Raw genomic sequence first — 12,001 nt, 5'->3', positions numbered from 1 at the left:
TCCTTGGGGGAAAGAGTTTGGAAGTTCATGGATTGGTGTCAGACTGCAGTGCATTTTGAAGATGATAAACACTGCAACCTGCACTCTGGGTGAAGGGAATTGGAATGGTGAAAGGTAGGCACAAGGAACTGCAGATGCTGCGTTACAAAAAAAAGATGCAAAGTACTGGAAGACATAGATCTCTGGAGGACATAGATAGGAAATGTTTCCGGATGGGACCCTTCTTAAAGTCTGATTCGGGTAGGGGTGTGAAAGCTGGAAGGGTGGTGGGGGTGGGACAAATCCAGGCAAGAGATATGTGGATACAGGCGAGGGAGGGTTTGATCAACACAGGCCAAATATGAAAGGCTGTGAGATGAGAAAAGGCATGAATTATGGAGCCAGAAGAAGGGATTATAAAGGAAAGAGAAATGGGATGCAGGATAGTGGGAAAAATGGGTACACATCCAGGTTTAGAGATAGTGTGGAAATGGGCCCTTCAGCCCACCAAGTGCACGCCGATCAACTTATAAACCTAAGGTATCACAAAATGCTGGAGTAACTCAGCAGGTCAGGCAGCATCTAGGAGAGAGGGAATGGGTGACGTTTCAGGTCCAGACCCTTCCCAAAACATCACCCATTCCCTCTCTCCTAGATGCTGCCTGACCTGCTGAGTTACTCCAGCATTTTGTGATACCTTCGATTTGTACCAGTGTCTGCAGTTATTTTCCTACACAACTTACAAACCTACACATCTTTGGAATATGGGAGAAACTGGACGGTCACAGGAAGAACGTATAAACTCCACACAGGCATCACATGTAGTCAGGATCGAACTTAGGTCTCTGGCGCTGCAAGGCAGCAACTCTACTGCCGCACCACTTGCCCCCCACCTAATTGGTTATATGTTGGTTTTTCACTGATCTCCCCAAAAGTGAGACCATAATTCAAGTTTGGACAGAATTTTTGTTTTAAATTCCTTGCTATAAACTCTCTTGACTCTGCCCTGCTTCCACTCACCTGCTGTTGAAACCTTTCCCTACACCCTTCAGTGTCTCCAGATTTGACTACCACAAAACATTCCGGGACCTTGGTTGCCACACACTCATGTGTTATACATTAACATTTCAATACATTGGGACACCGTAAGACACACAACAGATGTGATATTAATGCATAGGGGAAAAAAACTGCAGATGCTGGTATAAATCGAAGGTAGACAGAAAATGCTGAGGTAACTCAGCGGGTAGGCATTTTTTTTTGTCTACCTTTGATATTAATGTATGCTCTTTTATCATCCCTTGTGCAGTTCTTGCCATGATTATTTAATATGCAGCCCTACTGAGGAAGGCCACAGACATGCCTGGCAAGGATGGTAGGAAAATATGACAGCGATTGTAACATGTATGCAGCCATAAGGCATCAGAGCAGAATTAAGTCATTTGGCCTATTGAGTCTGCTCTGCATTTCAATCACGGCTATCTATTTTTCTTTCTCTGCTGCTTTCTTCCTGTAACCTTTGACCCCCTTCCTAATCAAGAACCTATCAATCTCCCCCTTACAAAATACTCAATGATGGCCTCCACTGCTATCTGTGGCAATGAATTCCACAGATTCACCATGCTCTGGCAAAATTAATTCCTTCTCGTCTCCATTCTAAAGGTACGCTATAAAACTCTCCCATTACTGGAAACATCCTTTCCATGTCCACTCTATCCAGGCCTTTCATTATCTGGTAAGTTTCAATAAGATCTCCCCCTCATCCTTGTAAGGGGTTTCTGCGCCGAGCTTTCACCCGACCTAAGGTCCCCGTGCCTTGCTCTGATCCCTTGACCAGGCCGCACACACTGGTTCCCCGTGAGTGGTTCGACCCACTCACCCCCTACGGTTCTAGACACTGGACTTAGATGCAGGAGCGTTTATAGTGCAGAAAAATTCAACCAGACCAGATTTGAAGACCAGGGTTTAAATGGAAAAGGCTTTTATTGAGCGCTTGGGACTATTGTACATGAATGCTCTTCACGGTTCTATAAGACATATCTATAAGACACATACCGAATTACATGAATACTTTTGACTGAATCATAAAACGCACAGTTCTACAAGACATATACATGAATACCTTTTACTCTGAATTCTAAAACGTACAGATCTACAAGACATATACACGACTGTAAGATGGGGAACGTACGACACATCGCAAAATTGACCAACACATATTCATTTACACACCCACGTTTATTCAAACCACCCTCCCCTCTACACTAAACTATGTCCAGGATGTGCAGGATCGGTGTACATGCTCACCATGGGGCTATTACTGGGGTTACTGGCTGTTCGAGCTGCTTCTCCGCTGCTTTCCGTGAGGGTCGTGCTTGTCCCCTGAGTTTCTTCCTTCCCTTTCTTGCGTTCCTTGCAGGTTTTCTTGCAGTATTTCTTCTCGAGTTGCGTGCCGGTTCCTCTCTCTTGCACTTCGCTTCTTCTTGCCTGTCTTTTCTTCCTCCTGCATCCGTTTGACTTCTACCTTGCATGAGTTTAAAACCCAAAAGTCGTGGCCAGTTATACTAATTCTGGCCCATCCTATCTCCCGCCAGATCTCGGGATCTCTTTGTTTAAAAGATATGTATTGAGTTTTCCCTTTGATCTGCGCTTATGTCCGGGGGTACCGGGGATGGCCAGACGGTGTTAATTGGTATTTCGTTGCGAGGTGATGGGTTTAACTGGTTTCCCATCACCTACCAGGTAGTTTTCTATGGGCTATTGTGCCCCCTTAACGAGATTAACTGTGTAGGTCGGTTTGGGGCATTGTGAGTATGCTGACGTCAGTGCCCCAGTGTCTGGACTTCGACCTGGTTTCGCAGGTTTCTGCATGGCCAATATCCATCCATTGTTCTGGCCGTGGCTTTGCAGAAACCTAGAGACTGGGCTGTAAGGTTTTTGCTTTTTGTGGCTGGTCACGAGGTCCTGCGGCCATTTTAGGACCCACAGATTGTGACATCCCTTGGTAAACTGACCGCAGCCTTTCTCCGCTATCAGCCCCAGTCTCCCGTTTAAAATGTCCAAACTGCAGCTCTTTGGTTTGGTGTTGCTTTCAGAATGAGGGAAAACTTCTCAAATCTTACAGTCCCTCCTGTTGATTTGCATAACCCCAGCTTATCGAATCAATTAAATAATGTGGTTGAGCAATGTTTTCCCGATTCTCCACATCCAGACCCCTGAGGTTTTAACTAACTAGTGTTCCATTGCGAACGTACAGTCCCCATCTTCTAAGCTGACCTATACTGCCCGTGTCCCGGGCAAAACTATATTACAACGTTTACATTTAGTACATTCCTTCATAATCACACTTTATACAATTTTGGAAAAAAACAATGCAAATCACAGTTCACACGGTGCGGAGGGGGCCCGTCCTCCCAGCAGCTTGCGGCTGGGTCCTGCTCGCCCACCCGCACATTAGCGATACCTCGAACCCCACATACACATATAGATCCCCTCATCCGGTTCCCACCATTTGTCCCAACACACACTCAACTGTTCTTTAGTCCCAGAAATAGTCCTGTGAGTGTCGTTGTCAAGTCTCTCCCACTCAACAGTGGAGTTGGCCATTGTCCTGCTCGTTTTCCTCAGCCACCACCGCCTGCTCGCGGGGACCTTCCCCGTGCATACCAGGCAGATCCTTTTGCCAACGGTGGCGCTGATCTTTTGGGCGATGATCTTGACTCTCGGGCACAATAACGAAGTGTCCCGATAAGCAAAGCCTGAGGCGCTGGAATACTCTGAAGAGTTCGATCCCAGCCACCCCGGCCACCGGCCTGCTTGTTGCCCTCCCACCGGAGCTCTGTGGCGGAATGAGCCTTCACCTTATGTATAAAAACCTCCCCTTTCTCCCCTACTGCGGCCAAGATCTGCTCTAGCAGGGGTTTAACAGTTAAAGGCCTCCCGTCTGAGGAAGTGTATCCGCGACGGGACCAGATGGCCAGGTACTCGGTACACGAATTGCAGGTAAACATGCTGTCCGAGCAGATCGTGTACGGGGTTGGGAACCTCTCTGGGTGGGTAATAACGTATGCCACTGCGGACAGCTCGGCCTGCTGCGCGCTCATGATACTGGGGAGCTTAATTGCCAAGGCAATGCCTGCCTTGGGGTCATAAATTCCACATCCCGTGAGTCGTTCGCCAGCTGACACCGTGCTGGAGCCGTCCACATAGATTTCCCGGCCTGTGGGATGGATCCCAGCCCGTAGACCTATGTCGACGTCCCAGACCCCCTCCACGGAACATCGATGGGCCGTTCCGGGATATACTAAATTTGCCGCGAGCTTGGGCTCGCACAGACCTTCAATCTTCAGATTCATCTGTGAAAGGAGGAGGGTCCAGCGCGCGATGCGGGCGCTGCTGACAGTCCCATCCTTGATCCTTCCATCCAGAAGCATCTGGGTGGGTGTGTGATGGGTGAGGAGTGATTGGAGAGGTTCCTGTGAAGATTAAAGCCCTCTTCACAGCCCAATGCGTGGCTAAAAGGTGCCTCTCGCAATTGGAGAAACTCCTCTCCACATCGGTGAGCACCCTGGAGGAGTACACCACTGGTCGCAGCCTACCGTGCCGTTCCTGCAGCAGCACGGCACTCAGGCTGTCCCCACTGGCTGCCACCTCCAGAGAAAACCCCTTTTCCCCATCTATGGCTCCTAAGGCTGGTGCGGTTTGCAGATCCCCTTTCAACTTCTCGAACGCGGCCTGGCAACCCTCATCCCAAGACCACTCCACTCCCTTGTGTAGGAGTCGGAGTAGCGGGGCTGCGGTGGCCGCGTAGTCCTCGATAAAGTCTCTGCAATACCCGGTCAGTCCCAGGAAAGACCTCACACCCGTTACTGTATAGGGAATCGGCAACTCCTGCACCGACTCCCTCCTAGCCTGATCTATAGCCCTTTCCCCGGCGCGGATGGTCAGACCCAAGAATTTTACTTCTGGCAGACCGATCCGTGCCTTTTTCGGGTTTATCTTAAAACCCTTCCTAGCCAGCAGCTCTAGCAGCTCGGCCAGCAGTGGACCGTGCTCTTCCTTTGTGTCTGTGAACAGGAGGAGGTCGTCCACATACTGCACGATCTGGTGGCGCTGACTAAATTCCCTCAGGCTATCCGCCATGCACTGGTGAAAAATGCTGGGGCTGTTGTGGAAACCCTGTGGTAAGCAGTTCCAGGTATACTGTTGCCCTTTAAAAGTAAAGGCAAACTTGTACTGGTCCTCCCGCCGCAGCGGAATGGACCAAAACCCATTTGAAATATCCAGCACCGTGAACGTGGTCGCAGATGCTGGGATACTTCCTATGAGGTCGGCAACTGCTGCCACCGTGGGTGCGCAGGCGGGGATATTACTGTTGAGGACCCGGTAGTCCACCGTGGCCCTCCATGAGTTATCCGGTTTCCTAACCGGCCACAATGGAGAGTTTACGTGTGTGGCTATCGGCCTCAGTACGCCCTGCTGTACCAGTGAAGATATGGCTATCTCCAAATCGGGTTCCGCCTCCTTGGGGAAATTGTACTGCCTCTGGGGTCTGGTCATGGGGTCCCCGTCTATGCTGACCTCGAACCCCACTACTCTACCACAATCGTGTTTGTAGGTCGCAAACGCGTTCAGGTTGCTCCCCACACACTCTTGTAGTTCGGCCGGGACCTCCGCCACCATGCACTCGAGGTTGTAACCCTCGGGCGGCTTCATGGTGCACAGAGTCCCTTTCCCTTCCTTTCCCCTAATTACTATTATCTCCCCTTTACCGCCCTTGTCCACCCAAAGGCAGTGGTTCCGTAAGTCCATAAGGATCCCATGGCTTACCAAAAAATCGGATCCAATGATCCCCTTCCCACCCCCTTCTGTCCACTTCATCAGGATACACTCCCATGTGGTATGGAGTGCCCCCAAATGAACGGACAGCGGGATGGAACATGCGCCAGCCTGTTCCTTCCCTGTGAACCCCGCCAGTGCGAAAGGGACCCCTGTGGACAGGGGAGAGTCAAAGGGTTCCTCTGTGTGGACCATGGTGCATGAAGCCCCCGTGTCCAACAGATAATTGCCCATTTGCCTCTCCACTACCATCTCCACAAGCGGCCTCTTCCACGCATCGTAGTGGAGAGGACACAGGTAGGCGGGCTGCGCGGGCTGATGTCATTGGGGAATGTCCAGTGCCCCCCCCGCACCCGGGGAGCCGGTAGCGACTGCCACCTTCCCCTGTGCGGCCATGAGGGACCGCATCACCTCGATCATCGTTTCGATGATCTCGGGCTTAACTGGGACATCGGCGCGCAGGGTGGTGCCAACCCTATCTTCCTTGGTGTGGGCCCTGCAATCCTTCCGCCAGTGCCCCACCTTACCGCACTTAAAACACTTGGACTGTGTGGTAGGGTTACCCTCCTGTCGCCACCCCTTTTGGGCCGGTGCAGTAGCCTCCGCTATGTGCACCTTCCCTTTTACTAGTCGGGTAGACGTACTCCGGGTGTTCCTATACCCTACCGTGAGACGGTCCAAAACCGCCTCCTCTGTACTATTTGTGGGATCAAACCAGGTTTTCGCCTGCTCCCTGACGGCCGCCAGGCTGTTTGATACCAAACATCGGAGCCACTGGGCTCTCCCATTCCCGACCAGGACATCCCGCGCGGGGACGTGCGGGCAGCTGCTCTGATACACTGTCCACAGTCGCGCCGCAAAAACCCTTGGGGGTTCTCCCTCCATCTGGAGGGTCTTCCCTAATCGGGCAAATGGACCCTCATCGCCCATCCCCAAGACTTCCAGGACCTCGTCCCGCAGGAGATCGTAGGTCCTGGTCCCTCTTTTACTTTCATCTGAGAGGCATTGGAGGATCGAGCTGTCCAGGGAGAACAGCAACAATTTTGCCCGTTCTCCCTCGTCGCAACTGTTGATTGCGGCGGTTTGCTCAACCTCCCTAAAATGCAGCGAAGGGTCCCCTGATTCGGACAATTTTGCAACATGCCCGATCATAGCTCTTAACTGCTGGGAGCTGTGGAGCACCACGATCTCGCTCTGAATGGGTCCGGCGTCCCCATTCAGCGCGGTGGGTCCCCGTCTGGTTTCCAGGACCGGGCACATGGGCGCCGGTGCCGAGTCCTCGATCGGGAGCTCCTCTCTCTCTCTCTCCCCTACACTACCCCTTTTCCAGGATGCCTCGTAGCTAGGGGGATCGCGGAGTCTGGGGGCTGAAGCCACCATGGTCTTTCTAGGGACCGGAACCGGGACCTTTGCACCCGCTAGTGACTGGCCCGCGGGGGGATTCATCAAACAGACCAGCCCGCTTGCTTTATTTAAAGCACCCCGCAGACCCTCTATCTCCTGCAGGCAGGCCCCGTGGTCGGTCCTTTCCGACCTGTCCTCCAAAACCATCTTATATGCTGCCCTAACTCCCTTAAGGTTCTCTTCCTGGGTCTCCAGCTGGTGGCTCAGGGAAGCGCACTGCTCCCGGAGCCTGCCCTCACTGCGCATGGCCTCAGTGATCTGGCACTCCATCAGCTCTACCCTGGCCTTGTGGCGGTTGGTCACGACCCGGCGCTCCTTGTTTAAAGAGTCCAGAGCCTCAATCAACTGGTGCCCACCCGCAGCTTTCTCCTCTACCTCCTCCTGAAGGTCCCTGATCTGGGCTGCCTGTGCCACAACCACGCGGTCCAAAAGCTGGACCTGCTTTTTAAAGCAGGTCAGCCAGACCGCCTTCTCTACAGATTTCTTGTGGGCTTTACTGGCCGTCCACCGGATCGCTGCATCCAGTGGGCGCTTGTCCTCTAACAAACCACACATCCATTGTTTGGTGATATTCACCTTGCTAAAAACATAGTCCGCAATGCGCTCGTCCATTACATCCCTAGTTTTAAAATCCTTTTCTGGTACACTATTGTCCTGCTGCCAGTGTCCCATCTGGGTCGCCATTATCTGTAAGGGGTTTCTGCGCCGAGCTTTCGCCCGACCTAAGGTCCCCGTGCCTTGCTCTGATCCCTTGACCAGGCCGCGCACACTGGTTCCCCGTGAGTGGTTCGACCCACTCACCCCCTACGGTTCTAGACACTGGACTTAGATGCAGGAGCGTTTATAGTGCAGAAAAATTCAACCAGACCAGATTTGAAGACCAGGGTTTAAATGGAAAAGGCTTTTATTGAGCCCTTGGGACTATTGTACATGAATGCTCTTCACAGTTCTATAAGACATATCTATAAGACACATACCGAATTACATGAATACTTTTGACTATGAATCATAAAACGCACAGTTCTACAAGACATATACATGAATACCTTTTACTCTGAATTCTAAAACGTACAGATCTACAAGACATATACATGACTGTAAGATGGGGAACGTACGACACATCGCAAAATTGACCAACACATATTCATTTACACACCCACGTTTATTCAAACCACCCTCCCTCTACACTAAACTATGTCCAGGATGTGCAGGATCGGTGTACATGCTCACCATGGGGCTATTACTGGGGTTACTGGCTGTTCGAGCTGCTTCTCCGCTGCTTTCCGTGAGGGTCGTGCTTGTCCCCTGAGTTTCTTCCTTCCCTTTCTTGCGTTCCTTGCAGGTTTTCTTGCAGTATTTCTTCTCGAGTTGCGTGCCGGTTCCTCTCTCTTGCACTTAGACAATAGACAATAGACAATAGGTGCAGGAGTAGGCCATTCAGCCCTTCGAGCCAGCACCGCCATTCAATGCGATCATGGCTGATCACTATCAATCAGTACCCCGTTCCTGCCTTCTCCCCATACCCCCTCACTCCGCTATCCTTAAGAGCTCTATCCAGCTCTCTCTTGAAAGCATCCAACGAACTGGCCTCCACTGCCTTCTGAGGCAGAGAATTCCACACCTTCACCACCCTCTGACTGAAAAAGTTCTTCCTCATCTCCGTTCTAAATGGCCTACCCCTTATTCTCAAACTGTGGCCCCTTGTTCTGGACTCCCCCAACATTGGGAACATGTTATCTGCCTCTAATGTGTCCAATCCCCTAATTATCTTATATGTTTCAATAAGATCCCCCCTCATCCTTCTAAATTCCAGTGTATACAAGCCCAATCGCTCCAGCCTTTCAACATACGACAGTCCCGCCATTCCGGGAATTAATCTAGTGAGCCTACGCTGCACGCCCTCCATAGCAAGAATATCCTTCCTCAAATTTGGAGACCAAAACTGCACACAGTACTCCAGGTGCGGTCTCACCAGGGCCCGGTACAACTGTAGAAGGACCTCTTTGCTCCTATACTCAACTCCTCTTGTTACGAAGGCCAACATTCCATTGGCTTTCTTCACTGCCTGCTGAACCTGCTTCTTCTTGCCTGTCTTTTCTTCCTCCTGCATCCGTTTGACTTCTGCCTTGCATGAGTTTAAAACCCAAAAGTCGTGGCCAGTTATACTAATTCTGGCCCATCCTATCTCCCGCCAGATCTCGGGATCTCTTTGTTTAAAAGATATGTATGAGTTCTCTCTCTGATCTGCGCTTATGTCCGGGGGTACCGGGGATGGCCAGACGGTGTTAATTGGTATTTCGTTGCGAGGTGATGGGTTTAACTGGTTTCCCATCACCTACCAGGTAGTTTTCTATGGGCTATTGTGCCCCCTTAACGAGATTAACTGTGTAGGTCGGCTTGGGGCATTGTGAGTATGCTGATGTCAGTGCCCCAGTGTCTGGACTTCGACCTGGTTTCGCAGGTTTCTGCTTGGCCAATATCCATCCATTGTTCTGGCCGTGGCTTTGCAGAAACCTAGAGACTGGGCTGTAAGGTTTTTGCTTTTTGTGGCTGGTCACGAGGTCCTGCGGCCATTTTAGGACCCACAGATTGTGACATCCCTTGGTAAACTGACCGCAGCCTTTCTCCGCTATCAGCCCCAGTCTCCCGTTTAAAATGTCCAAACTGCAGCTCTTTGGTTTGGTGTTGCTTTCAGAATGAGGGAAAACTTCTCAAATCTTACATCCTTCTAAATTCCAGTGAGTACATGGCCAGAGCCATCAAACACTCTTATGTTAATGCAATCATCCCTGAGATCTGCCCAGAAGCATACTGTATGTGCCATAGACAAAAAAAATTGCATGGAATCCCAGTTAAATATGGAATGCTGGACACATACTTTTAATCATAAAACACAGACAGGCACTTCAGCCCAACCAATGTCCTGTGCAGCTAAAGCATGACATACCGTTTTGTACTCTATCCTAACCGACAAAAGAAAACATGCCAAATGCCTTCACCACCATGTCTTCCTGTGCGCCACTTTCAAGGAACAATGTACTTGTACTCTTGGGTCTCTGTTCTACAGCACTCTCCAGGGGCATTCCTTTTGCTGTGCAAGTCCAACCCTGGTTTGTCTTACAAAAATGCAACATCTCACATTTATCTAGACTAAACTCCATCTACTATTCCTTGGCACCTTAGCTCAGTTGATCAAGATCTTAGATAATCCCAAACTAATTTTAGTGTCATTCTCAGATTTAACTAACCATAGCGGCTGCACTTTCACCCAAATCATTAATATAAATAACAGACAATGGTGAACCGAGCGCCGATCCCTGATGCACACCACTTATTACAGGCCTCCAGTTTCAATAACAACCTTCTACAACCACCTCTGTCTCCTACCTTCAAGCCAATTTTGTATCTAATTGGCTAGCTCGCCCTGGATCAATAGGATCTATCTTTCCAGACGGCCTACCATGTGATACCTTGTCAAACCTGGCTAAAGACAATGTAGATAACATCTACCATACTGGCCTCATGATTCAACTTGATCATTTATTTTTAAAATACTGTTTTTTGATTCCTCTGGTCCTCTAGTTCTTGATTCTCCTACTTTGTGTAAATGATTCTGTGCATCTACCTACCCATTCCTCTCATGAACTTGTACACTTCTATACAATCACCCTTCATCCTCCAAGGAAGGGGCATAGGAAAGAGGTTAAAAAAGAGGGATGTTGTAGTTTACCTAAAATTGGAGAATTTAATGTTGATATAATTGGGTTGTTGAGGTGCTGTTCCCTGAGTTTGTGTATGGCCTCACTCTGGCAATGGAGGAGGCCCAAGCCAGAAAGGTCGAAATGGGAAAGGGACTTACAACGGTTAGCGACCAGGAAATCCAGCAATCTTGGCAGACTAGTGTGTGATAAAACGATTGCCTAGTCTATGCTTGATCTCACATTCCACTTGGGTAGCTTACAACCCAATGCTCTCCCCTCTCTTCCCTGTGCCCCACTACATACACACCCATTTCTCCCACCGTCCTGACCTCCTTTACCCTTCTCTCCACCCCCTTCCTCCCATATACCTTCCCCTGGTCCTTCTTTTAACTTCACCATCTCATGGCATTTGTCTACCCATCTGCCCATCAAACCTCCCTCACCTGTATTCATCTTGCCTGGCTTTGTCCCACATCCACCTCTCTCCCAGCTGCCTCCATCTCTCTTCCAAATCAGTGAAGAATTGGGAAGAGTGCAGTCACAGTGGTGCAGCAGTAGTGTCACTGCCTTGCAGGAAATGCAGCACCAGAGACCGGGTTCGATCCTGACTATGGGACCTGCAAGGGTTTTCTCTCAGATCTTCGGTTTCTTCCCAGACTCCAGAAACGTACAGGTTTGTAAGTTAATTGGCTTGGTAAATGTAAAAAATTGTTCCTAGTGAGTATAGGATAGTGTTAATGTGTGGGGATCGCTGGTCAGTGCGGACCTGGTGGGCTGAAGGGCCTGTTTCCACTCTGTATCTCTAAAAGGAAAGAAGGGGACCAAGCTGAAACATTGCCTATCCATGTCCTCCAGAGATGGTGCCTGACCTGCTGAGTTACCCCAGAACCTTGTGTCTTTTTTAGAATGGTGAAAGGGCCAGCCAAATGGTCTGCTTTGTCATGGATTGTTTTGAGTGTTATTGGATCTTTTATCACCTTGACATGTGGAGACTACTGTATTGGATGAGTACAGGGTTGAATGCTGCCTTGAGGTTAAGAGCAAGTCACTCTTATCTTGTCTCAGGAATTCAGTGTTTT

This window comes from Rhinoraja longicauda, chromosome 3, assembly GCF_053455715.1.
Source record: "Rhinoraja longicauda isolate Sanriku21f chromosome 3, sRhiLon1.1, whole genome shotgun sequence".
In the NCBI taxonomy this organism is placed as follows: domain Eukaryota; kingdom Metazoa; phylum Chordata; class Chondrichthyes; order Rajiformes; family Arhynchobatidae; genus Rhinoraja; species Rhinoraja longicauda.
The sequence above is the reverse complement of the archived record's forward strand: the minus strand, read 5'-3'. Positions refer to the sequence as shown.